The sequence below is a fragment of the Prionailurus bengalensis genome, chromosome D1 (assembly GCF_016509475.1).
Source record: "Prionailurus bengalensis isolate Pbe53 chromosome D1, Fcat_Pben_1.1_paternal_pri, whole genome shotgun sequence".
NCBI classification, from domain to species: Eukaryota; Metazoa; Chordata; class Mammalia; order Carnivora; family Felidae; genus Prionailurus; species Prionailurus bengalensis.
Genome location: NC_057346.1, coordinates 97413168 through 97425232, shown reverse-complemented (window position 1 = coordinate 97425232; position 12065 = coordinate 97413168).

The following is a 12065-nucleotide window of genomic DNA, read 5'->3' as shown; positions in this document are numbered from 1 at the left end:
GGGACTGTGTGAGGAAGCAGTCCTTCCTCCTATTTTTTTCACCCGGGGGACGCAAGGCACAGAGCATGGGGGTCATTTCACTCAAGGAATTCAGCAGCTGCGTGGACTAAGAGCAAAGGCATTGGTGTCTTGGTTCCTTCCCGGGTGCCTCGGGGGAAGGAAAGTGGGTCTGAGCGCTGGGGCTTGAAGGCTCCCTTGTCCTTTGCTAAGGTACGACTCTGGCCAAAGTGTCCCCTCTCAGCCTGACCCTGTGGCTCCCTGAGGATGGTGCAGATCAGGGGTGACTGGGGGGCTCCCTCCCTATCCAGCCTACCCGCCTCCTTCTGGCCAGGAGTCCCCAGGCGTGGGAGCCCCACCCCGTGCAGAAGGAGATGGGCCATGGAACGTGGCTCTCCCCAGCTCCCTGTTTCTGGGTCCGAGACCCCCATGTACGTGGCCTAATGGGGACCAAGGTGGTGGCAGGGGAGCCAGACTATAGAGACTCAGAGTGATTGAGGTCAGGACGTCCCGGCGGCTCCATCACTACGACGTGAGAATTGGAACTGGAGACCCCGAGGCCCTGGGAAACAGACCCCACTCGGGCGTCTGAGTCAACAAGCCGTTCCCGGAACGCTTGGGTCTTCCCTCAGGGAAAAATGGCGGTGCTCAGCACCTGCCTGGTAAGGCAGGAGCAGAATCTGTCATCATGTACAGCAAGGCTGCCGAGGAAAGGCGACTGCTGGGGGGCTCAGCCCTGACCCTGCTCTCCCTCCCCATCCTCCCTCACGGCAGGATTCTGACCCAAGGGGCTTCCTCTGCTATCCGCTCATGGACCCCCACAGTCGGCCTTTCAAGACTCCTTCCCATGCATGGCTTCTGGGGAGACATTCTGAAGGGTGGACTACATTTAGCACGAGCTGAGGGTCTGACAGACCAAGTTTGAATCCGAGTCTCTTTTAGGTGTGTGACCTTAGGCAAGTAACTTAACCGCTCTGAGTCTGTAGGAATAAGGTTGCTGTATGCCTGACGCATAGTAGGTGTTCATTAAAATGGCCATCCCTTCCTTTCTTTCTCCTTGAGAGGAAATTGCTGCTGCCTGGCTCTTTGCATTACCAATATCCCATAGGCTCCTTCTCCCCCAACTTGCTTCTTCCCTAGTGACAACAGGACTTTAGGGACGTGACTAAGTAGCGTCCGTAGCTATCAGATCCCCTGCTGGCTGTCTGTGTCACTGCCACAGAAACTGAAACAGAGAGAGGTGAGGATACTTGCTCAAGGCCACACGTCAACAAAGAGGCCAAGGAGACTCAGGTCCAGATCTGTGCGAGCCCAAGGCTTTGTCCTTTAAGCCCACCTTGCTGTTTGCCTCTTCTAGTGAATCATAGACAGACTTCAGACTGAAAAGATCAATAAGGTGGGGGCGTGGGCACTGGGGCCACGGACACGAGGGCACAGGTGGGTGGGGCCTGAAGAAGGAAGGGGGACTCAGCAGGGCGGGGACGCTGAGGGCAGGCTTTGTCTCTTCACAGTTTTGCCGAAGGGAGGGTCTACACCGTGTTCTCGGGTGACTCATAGGCTGGGGGAGTGTAGAGGAGGCTCACCTGGGAACGGTGGGTGGCTGCATAGGCCAGGTAAGGGCCAGAGGTGAGCCCACATCTTGGGCACCCATTGACACGGCTCTTTGCTCCTAGGAGGGCAGGGATCTCTCGGTGGCCTTTGGGGGAAGCTGGGCACCAAACGTCCAACCTGTTCCTGAGTTATCAGAGGAACCTTCAGGCAAAGCTCTGAACTTCAGAAAGTTTCACCGCCCAGCCCCTCAGGCTAGCCACAAGAAGAGGGCTTTTATTCTGGGGGGCCGGGGGCTGCGCGAAGGGGAAAACATTTTTTCCCCATGTCATTTTATTGAATTCAGCAGAGTCTTTTATTTCGAATTCAGGAAGTGTCCTGACAATAAAGACATCATCAATTTATTCACTCACTTCTTAAAATTTTCGAGCACATTCTGGAGAGAGACTTTCCAAATGGAAAACAACCCTGCAATAAAGTGAACAGTGTCGTTCCGGCTGTCACTGCTTTTATGGTTGGGCTCTGAGCAGGGAGGGAGTGCTGGGGAGAAGACGACTAAGAACCGATCCAAGCAGCCTGGAAGGGCGAACTCCCACCATCGAGGCGCTCATTCGAGAACTCCTCTGTGACTGGGCACTGCTTTATTTGCATCTCCAAAGACACTATAAGAAGCCATGGCCCTTGGCCATGATTTAACACTGTTTACAACCCCACAGGAGGACATTCTGGCTCATTCTCTAACGTCCGAAGGTCACCAATACCTGTAAACCTTCTATTGCTCACAGGGGGGCTGTGTTAGGACTTATTTGCAGGACCTCATTCAATTCGGGCCTCACAGGATGCTCTGGGAGAGGAAGGTCTCTCCCATTTTACAGGTGAGGAAAGCTGAGGCTTTCAGAAGCAATTGGCTTGTCCAATGTCACAAAGCGAGAAGGCAACAGAGTCAAGATGGTGTCCCAAGTGCTCTGACCCAAAACTCCCTGCCGAGACGAGGGCTCTGGTTCTTGGTGGGTAGTCGGGGGGGGGGGCCCTCCAGCCTGGTACCCCCGTTTACCTTCAGTGTTAATGGTAGGCTAACTTCTCCTTTGTCGGAAGAAGTAAATTCCTTGGAGAATATACTCATTCATTCATTTATGCAACAGAAATGTATGGAGAATCTTCTAGAAGCCAAGTCTTATGCTGGTGCAGGGACAGAGCAATGAAAACACCACGGCCCTCATCCTTGTAGATGTTCAGGGGTCAGGCCCCTCTCTCCTGCCACCCCTGGGGTCCCTCCTCACTAAAGAAGGGGCAGCTGTAGCCTTGATCTGCCCCAGGTTTCTTCCCTACCCACCACGAACGGCCCGCAGCCAGGCGTGGGACCAAGGCCGGTCCCCCCTCACTCCCTCCCCACAGCCCACCCTGGGCCTCTGCCCCAGATCTCTATGGTTTGGGCTCTGCCTGGGACAGGCCAGGGGCAACGGAGCCCCCGGGGAGCCGGGATCAGCAGCCATGAGGGGCAGGGGGAAGCGGGGGGGAAGCAGAGGTGTGTTTTGAAATCTGCTTCCTTTTGGCCACGCTTGAACTTCCAAGAGGCTGGGTTTGACTGACAGGCGCGGAAAGGGAGCGCTGACTCCCCGTGGAGCCCAGGGCAGAGATGGAGGGGCTCCGTGGGGGCCGGGGCCCCAGGGCCTGCGTCCTCTGCCCTCCCTCCCCTGCTCTCCGTGGGGGGAGCCTGGGGCTTGGGTGGCGGCGAAGGCCAGGGCAGGGGTGGAGGTCTTGGGGTCAGGAAAATCCCAGACTGAGCCCTTCAGAGCCAGCCTGACAACAGCAGCAGTACCAACAAGGATAGTCAGGCTCCCTTGCCATTGGCTTCCTGTTAGCCTTGGCCAGTGGGCAGAACAGGTTGGGGACCCGGGGGGCGGGAGCCAGGGTACTTCCACCCCCAACCCCCTACTTTCACTGCATCTCGGGCAGTAATTGGGTCACTTCCATGGTCCCAGGTCCTGGGGACAGGCCCTTCCTCCAAGTCCCGGCTCCCGTGGGCAGGCCCCCGCACAACTGTGTTTCCAGCGTCCCTCACCGATCCTGGCTCCCGGGCTCTGTTGTCATCACTTCTCCCCTGGTCCTCTGGGGCCCCAGGATGTGGCAGCCTCCTGCCCCTGCTTGTCGCTGGGGTACCTGACCACCGGGCTCAGGCCTTACAGCATCTCCACATCTTCAGAACGAGTTCCCTGTGTTAGATCCCCTCTGTTGAAATACCTGTTCTGGTTTCCTGACTGCATCTAATAGCACCTCCTGCTATTTGCCACGCTCAGGTCTCTGCCTTCAAGGAGCTTATTATAATCTAGCGAGGAAGGAGGGCATTCATCCGGTCATCCCACAAATACATCTATAATTACAGACAGCAGTCACTGCCATGAAGGACAGAGTGTGTGAAGAAATTCTCAATAGAGGGGCTTGAGCTCACCCTGGGGTCAGGCAGGCAACCCCGAGGAAAGGGTGTGTTTTCTAGGCACCCACTAGATGCTTCCCGCATACCAGCTCCTGTCCTTGCCCCAGTTCTGCAAGGCAAGGGACAGCCTTTTACTGCCAGCAGCATAGCCCTCAGGGGCCTGGGCCAGGACTGGGATCTGAGTCTGCCTGCTCTTTGCCTGGCCACACGCTGCCTGACGTCCGGAACTGACATTCTGCAGAGGCCAGAATAGGCCCAGGGAAGGACAGTGACATCCCCTGGGGTCTCCAAGCTAGGAGAAGTCAGGTCACCTGGCCCCGGCATCCGCCCTGTGAAATGTTCCACATCACTGCTCAACTGCAGCCTCAGCGCTTCCTCTCTGCCCCTCCTCCCCCTTCCCCAGCTCCCCTGCAAGCCCCAGGCAGAGGCAGCATCAGAAACCACGGTTCTGGGCCCAAGGCCAGAGCCTGCCCCTCTGCCACCCCTTCCCACTGTCCCGAGCTTCAGAAATAAGCTCTCTATCTCAGGGGAAAGCTTTAGTAGCCCTCCTGAGGCTGTGTGTGTGTGTGTGTGTGTGTGTGTGTGTGTGCACTTTCTTGGGCCATGTCTCCCCAGGGGAAGAGGTAGAGGGCAAATAGGGCCCTTTCTGAGATTAAGGAACCCCCAGCCCACACTGTGAGTCAAGTCCCTAAAATTAATGACTGCAAGTATAGAAATGACGTCCTCTGCAGGAGGTGGGTGGGAGTTAGGGAATGTGGGGTGCAGGGCGTCCTGGGGGCCCTGGGGCAGAGCAGCCCCTGCAACAGGCACTGGGGGGAGGGGGAAGGGGAGGAGTCAGGGGCTTTCTGGCTAAGAGCCAGCAGGGACAGAGAGCAGGCCCAGAGAGAGCCAAGGAGGCAAGACTCCAGGACATCTGGGCTGGGGGAAGGTGCAAAATATTCATGCAGGAGGTGAAGGCCTGGCTGTGCATGGCCCTGAGGTCTCTGACGGGAAGTTAAGGCCTCAGGGAACAGAGAGCTTGGCTGGGAATGGGCTGGGGGGAGGAGCCTCAGGCTTGGAGAGAAGCGGGCTGACACCTCCACGCCTCCTCAAACAGATGGGGACACTGAGGCTGAGGGGCAGATGATGTGCTCCGGGGAGAGACCGGGAAGGGCCTAGCACTCAGTACTTTAGACTTTTCACCCCATCAGTCCTACACTGAAGCCAACCAGGACCCACTTCTTTCAAATCCTGAACACCTTGGTCTAATTTTCCGCGGGACAGGAGAGGCAGCCCTGGGCTACAACCGCCAGCGTGTGCTAAACGCTCACCACGGGTCAGCTCTCGTCTAAACGGTCCGCAGCTGTCACGCCAGGGGTCCTCACCATAACCCCACAAGGCGGAGGCTGGGTTCGTCCTCATTTTGCAGATGAAGAAACTGAGAATCAGAGAGGATAAACACTAGCTCAAGATCACTCCTACAGCAGGCGGCAGAGCTAGGATTTGATCCAAAGATCTACAGCGCCTTGAACGCTACCCGCCCTCCAGTGCCCTTCTGGCAGCTTGTAGCGACTCCCCCATAGGGGAACCTCAAAAGAGGCCTTATCAGTTCTCTTGGGCATCCTGGGCTCTGCACAGGCTGCCACTCCTCTGCCTCCATTCATTCATCCATTCATTGTCCCCTCATCCTCTACCTGCCAGGTGGTGAAGAAGACAGCACAAAACGGCCTTATCTCCACTCGCATGGTGGGAAAGGTAGGAAAGGAAGAAATACGTATCACCACATTCACACGCTGCTATTAAGTAATCAAGAAACGGGATGGTGATGGACAGGGTGGGATTTTAAGCCATGGGGGTCAGGGAGAGTCTCTCTGAGGAGGTGACATTTGAGCAGAGCTGTGAGGGAAGTGATTTATCACAGCAGGAGTCAATTATTCTGTCATGGTCTGTCTAATGTCTGTCTTTCCTGCCGGACTGTTGCTCTGTGAAAATCGTCTCGCTCATGACGGTATCCCGATGCTTAGAACAGTGCCTCACGCCTAGTAGGCGCTCAGCAAACAGTGCCTTGCACACAGCAGGGGAATGGGTGAACGGGCGAATGGAGGCAGGCCCAATTCTAACCACGCTCCTGTCCCAAAGAGGTCGCAGACCAATTTCCTCCTCAGAGCCTCCTCTCCCTCCTAAACAGTGAGCAGACGGGATCTTGACGAATCCTTTGGGACAGGTGCTGAGAGGAGTTATACACGGAGAGCCAGCGAGAGGCGAGGCCGTGGGGCCGTGGAGGGCGAGGAGGGAAGAAGACTCTGGAGACGCAACCAGCCTGCATGGCTTCACCCCTCCCAGGCGGCCTCGCTGGGGCATCATCCACACCCCCACCGGGGAGGCTGGGTGGTGGGAGAAGGCTGCTTCCTCACCGCTGTGCTGACTCCCCAGCACGGAGGGGCTGACGGCGGGCAGGAAGTCAGGGCCACTGGGGATCCTCCCGGGCTCAGGAGAGAACAGGGCTGGCTGCCAGCCAGGGGTTTTATCCCACTAAAGGGAACCATCCCTTCCAGAGTGGGGGTGTGTTAGTAAGGGCCCTGGCTTTGGAAGGTTCCTCTCTGTTCCCCCAGTGGAAGGACCAAGAGCCCACCCGCACAGTCCCTGCACTACCTCTCCCCCGTCCCTCCCCCCCCCCCCCCCCCGGGTTGGCCTTCCTGAGCTTGGGGAGAAAGAGACACGTCCAACAGCCCTGGCTCAGCCACCTGCTGGCTGTGACCCTGGCAACACGTGCCCCTTCCCTGAGTCGGATTTTTCAGTCTGTGAAATGGGTGATCATAATAATGCTGACCTCGCAGGACTGCTCTGAGGACCAACGGGAGGAGTCTACACGGGAAGTCAGATTGTCTCGCAAATGCAAACAGGGGGCGTGGGGTGATGCAGTCAGAGAAGAGAAACTTCCGTCCGGGTTGGCTGATATTCCCACCCACCCCCCACCGCCGCCGGCCCAGGGCTGGTGCTTCGCTGAGTCGTCTCAAGCACTTGTGTTTTTGGACTCGGACAGACTCAGTCGGAATCACGGCTAAAGATTCTCTGAGCCTCGGTTTCCATGCCTATGAAGCAGATGAGGGCGGTAAACGGCAAAATAGCACTCCCCTCAGCACAGCCACTGGCACGTAGTGAGACCTCAGTGCATGGTGCTTTGGTTCACGTCCCTGAGTAAATGCTGGAGGCCTCAAGACGAAGACAGATGGACTCCCTGCCCTCAAGCTCATGGCCATTCAGGGGTAAATACCCCATGCCCGCAGAAGAGGTTGGCGAGGACCACGAGGGGCAGAACCCTGAGGAGGAAGCCCCACGCCGCCTGCAGGCAGCAGGGGTGTCCCAGGAAGGCTGCCAAGGCTGGACGGGGCTCGTCCAGAGCACCCGCCCTCCGGGCAGAGGCCCGAGTGGACGCCGGGAGGCTGGAACCGTAAGGGGTACTGGGGAAGCACAGAGGCAGACTGGCTGGGGACCGGGGCCGTGCAGGGAGTCACCTGGAGGCTGAAGGCCTCAGGGGCCCGCGGACAGAAGGAAGGGGGCCAGGCCTCACGCCCCTCCCTACGTGACCCGTGACCCGAGTCACCGTGGCCCCCGCGGGGCCCGGCCTGCTTTCCCCTCTGCTGCGCGGGGCGGAAATCCAGCAGGGGCAGTCAGGCTGACATCAAACCCTCCCACCGCAGGCCTGGCCTCGGCCCCTCTCCCGGCCTTAACGAAGCCATAAATCCCGGCCGGCGGCGGGCGGGGCGGCGGGAGGGCGCCCCCCTCCCCGTCCTCCCCCCCCCCCCCCAAGTCCCGGCGGCCGGACAGAGGCCGGCATCTCGGGCTGGCGGGGACTGAGCGCGCCGACACCCCATCACTCATCCACCCCCGCCCCGGCCGCAGCCCATCCATCTCCCCCGGCGGCTTTCAAGTCCAGCCTCGGGCCCTCTGCTTAGTGTTAAGATGAGCCCCGGCTCACGCGGACTGTTCTTATTTATCTTCGGGTCCGTCCCCTTGCGGCCATCACTCTGCGGGGCGGCCCCGGTTCTCAGGACAGGCCCCCAGAAGGCGCTCCTCCCCCGGCTTCCTTTCCTGCCCCCCACCTGGCGAAGCACAGAGAGGGCCTGCTTCTGGTCCCCCGCAGGCCCCGCGGGCCCCGCATTTTGGCCTCTCTCTCTCGACAGCCTCACGAGGGCCCTTTGAAGCATGAGTGTCTGTGCTGCACCATGGGGGAAACTGAGGCACAGAGCAGGAAGGCGCTCGGCTCAGGGCTCCCCTGGCTTTGCTGCAGGTACCAGGGGCCAGCCTTTGGCCAAATCATGCAAGGACTTCGTATCGCTGCCCTGCGGGTTGGGGCAAACCAATGAGTGTCTGGTGACCCTCGTTAGACAGGGTGGTCCTCCAGGCAAGGCTCAGGGTGCCACGGGACCCCGACCCTCACCCCAATCACGGAATCCTAGCTTCAGGCATGGGAAGGCGGTCAGAGGGGTGGTTCTGGAATCAGGCTCGAGCCCCGCCTCTCCACATCCCAGCTCGTGGCCTTGGAGGGCCACTGATATCTCTTGAACCTTGGTTCCTCCCGTGTAATATGAAGATAGGTATAGAACCCTTGGGGTAACCTCCTGGAACCACGTGGGGCACAGAGGCTGAGCTCCATGGTGACCCGAGACTCATTTAGCATCACCGTCACCTCTCAGGGGCTTTCAGCCTGGGGTCCCCGGAGGTGGCACTGGGTCCTGACAGTTCCGAGGCCCTTGCAGGCCCCGCTTGGGGATGCCTGGCTGGACAGACAAAGTCCCGTCTTGGGGGTGGCTGGAATTCTGACGGCCCAGTATGGACTTGGCAGTCATCTCAGAGAGCGACCGCAGGCACGTTGGAGGGATAAGAAGGGGGAAATAAATTAATCATTACTTTAAAACCGAGTTTGTTCAAGAGATAAGATCTTTCAAAACACGGGATAGTAAGAGCAGCCTTCCTTGGGGAAAAAGCCAGGAAGCTCTAATTTGGTCCAGCCCCAAGCCCCATGCCACCACCATCAGGCTCTGTGCCTGATGCCGTTCTGATTACCCCTCCGGTTGTCCTCTGAGGGTGGGCCCATTCTGCAGGTGAGGACAGCGCATCGTGGAGGTAGCCTGATGTGCTCATGGTCACGCTGGCCGAGGAGCAGCCACTCTCTACTCTGCAGAGGTAGAGGCCTCGGGGAGGAGGAGGTCGGTGCCGCCTCCGAGTCAGGCGGGCCTGGATCCCACGCCTGCTGCTGTGACCGTCTGAGCAAACCGCATCTCCTCATCTGGTACAAGGGTGCGAAACCGTTGGAGTGAGTTACGGAGCGGCTGTGTAGGTGATCTGTGGCTCTTGGGCACATTTCCAGAGATGGGGCCTGGCACTTCCTAGTCAAGGTCCCCAGTCCCCTACCCACCCTGTCAACAGCCTCCGACGACGTCCGCTCCCAGAGCCTGGGTAACAGGGTGAGGTGGAGCTTTCCAGAACAGGAGGCTTTGTCCTCTGCTGCGGCCCAGATGTGGCGTTCTCCTCGGTCACAGAAGATGGACTAAAGATGCTTGGGTCTTTGATTCTCTGGTTATAATCCCCTTTGACCTCGAGGCGCGGGGAAGGTAGGAGAGGGGAGTGGTGGGGGGGGGGGGAACTGACAAGTTCGTTGTCAGGCAGCACGGACACCCAGGCCTCTGATCCTGTAAAATGGGTGAGAAGGCAGGTGATCAGGTGATCGGGTCTCTGCCCAGCTAAGGGCTGGGGGTGCTCCCTCCTGAGGCTGGGGCAGGTGGCAGGCGATTCTGCCCCTCCCACTCATGAGGTCGGAGCCAGGAGAGACTTGAGTGACCACCTCCTTATACAAATGAGACCAAGAGAAGGAAAGGGACTCGCCCAAGGCCATACGGGACGTGCATGGTGAACCCCAGGGAGAACCCAGGTGTCCCGACCCCGTCGGAGGGCTCCTGTGCTATAGCTCGCCGTGTGCAATACGGGGCCCGGCTGCTGAATGAATGAATGAAAGCTGAAAAACTCCCTCCCCCTCCCTCCCCTCCCTCCTTCCTTCCTTCCTCCTCTCCTTCCTCCTCTCCTTTGTCTGTCCTTCCTTCCTTCCCTCCACACATACGCATACCCAACGTCTGCCCTGGACCTGGCCCTGTCCCAGATACTGGGGCCACGAAGCTGACCAGATCCCCGTCCTCTGGTGGCTCTCAGACAAGTGGGTAAGATCCCCTTTGGAGCCCCTAGAGCGGGACTGCCCCCCCCCACCCCCCCAGGAGTCCTTCTTTCCCTGCACACCACGCCCAGGATGGGAAGGGGTTAAAAACCTCAGTGCAGAACAGGCCCCCCTCCCGGCCACTCCCCTGCCCAGCCAGCCAGGCTGCTTCTGAGGCTCGCTGTGTTTCTTTTTCTCTTCCTCCTGGCTCCTTTTTTTTTTTTTTTCTTTTTAAGAAACATATGTCACTCGCCATAACTCATGTGCTTATTATAATCATGACCATATGCTTAATGGGATGTAATAAAACCACTGCTAACCTGGCCCCTGCTCGCAAATCTCTCTCCCCACCCCACCCCTACTCTGCTGGCCAGCCCGCCTGCCCCCTGAGCTACTCCAACATGTTTTCATGGCAAGACTGACCTGAGGAACGGGAGAAAAAAGGGAGAGTGAGTGAACTCAGTCATTCACTTTTTGTTCCTTCGTTCATCCATCCGCTGTTTATGGAATGTTCTCCATATGCCAAGCACGGAAAAGGCACCAGCGAGTGACTGAGGACGGTCATGGCCTCTGTCCTCTGGTAGGAAAGGGAGATGTCTTGGAAACAGGTAATTCAACACTTAATTAATTAGAGCCAATTACAGAGAAGGCTGCGTTAGAGGAAGGCCTACCAACACATTGCCTTCAAGAGCAGAACCCTCTGTGTTTGAAGCACCCACGTACTTACTCTGCTCCTAGTAGGTCCTCCATGAATATTTGTTCAGTGAGCGAGCCCATGAACGAATGGATGAATGAATGAGTTGCAGATCAGAAAAGGCTTTCCTAGAGAACAAGGGTTGAGCTCTAAACTAACATCTCCAGAGGGAAGTGGACGAGAGGACCCGGTGGGGTACATGAAGGAGAGAGCAAAACGTTTTGCTTTTATTTCTCCATCTTAAAAACGAGAAACCGACATTTCCCGTCTGTTTGATATACAGTCTGATTGTACAAGATGTGGTCTATGTATGACATTTGTAAATAGCTATACATACGGGGGTGGAGGTATGCTCAGTGGGGGGAGGTCGGTGATCAAGAATGAGGGAGAACCCTTGTCTCAGTCTGCTCTGGCTGCCGTGACAAAACGCCGTAGACTGGGGGCTTCAACAGCAGACATTTCTTCCGGTTCTGGAGGCTGGGGAGCCCAAGATCCAGGTGCCGGACCATGCGGTTCCTGGGGAGAGCTCTTCCTGGCTTGCAGGGCCTCCTCCCCGCGTCCTCACATGGCCTGGTGTGCACGTGGGGGGCGGGGGAGCAGGGAGGAGAGAGTTTCTCTCTCTTCCTCTTCTTACAAGGCCACCCATCTTATTGGATTAGGGCCCCATCCTCATGACCTCATTTAACCCCAATTACCTCCTAAAAGCCCTGACTCTGAACACAATCACGCTGGCAGTTAGGGCTTCATGGTATGAATCTGGGAAGGGGACACACCCCTGCTCTACAAGATGGAAGGGGGACGCTGTGGGTGAGGGTGCTCATTCTAGAAGCAGTGTCCCCGCCACGGGAAGGAGCCTGGGGGAGGTGAGGAACAAAATCCCTACCTTTCCCTTCTCCATCCTTTGAAGGGCGTTTCTCCCATCGAGTCCAACTTCACACTGGGGCGAGTCTGATACCTTTTCAGATGCGAGAGAATATGGGACGTAGAGTCAGAGTGTGAACGGTCTGAGAGTCCAGGCCTTGGTTCCAGGACAGCAGGGTGGCTGAGTGCAGGTAGGAATAACACAAAGATGTTGTGTGGGCAGACTGGCCCAGGGCGTGCCCCAGGCAAACACCCAAGGCGTAAGGCTCCATTCTCCATTCTTCGGATGCCAAGACTGCCTCCCCACCCCGCTCCTCCTCTTCCTCCCCTCCCTAGTTCAGGCC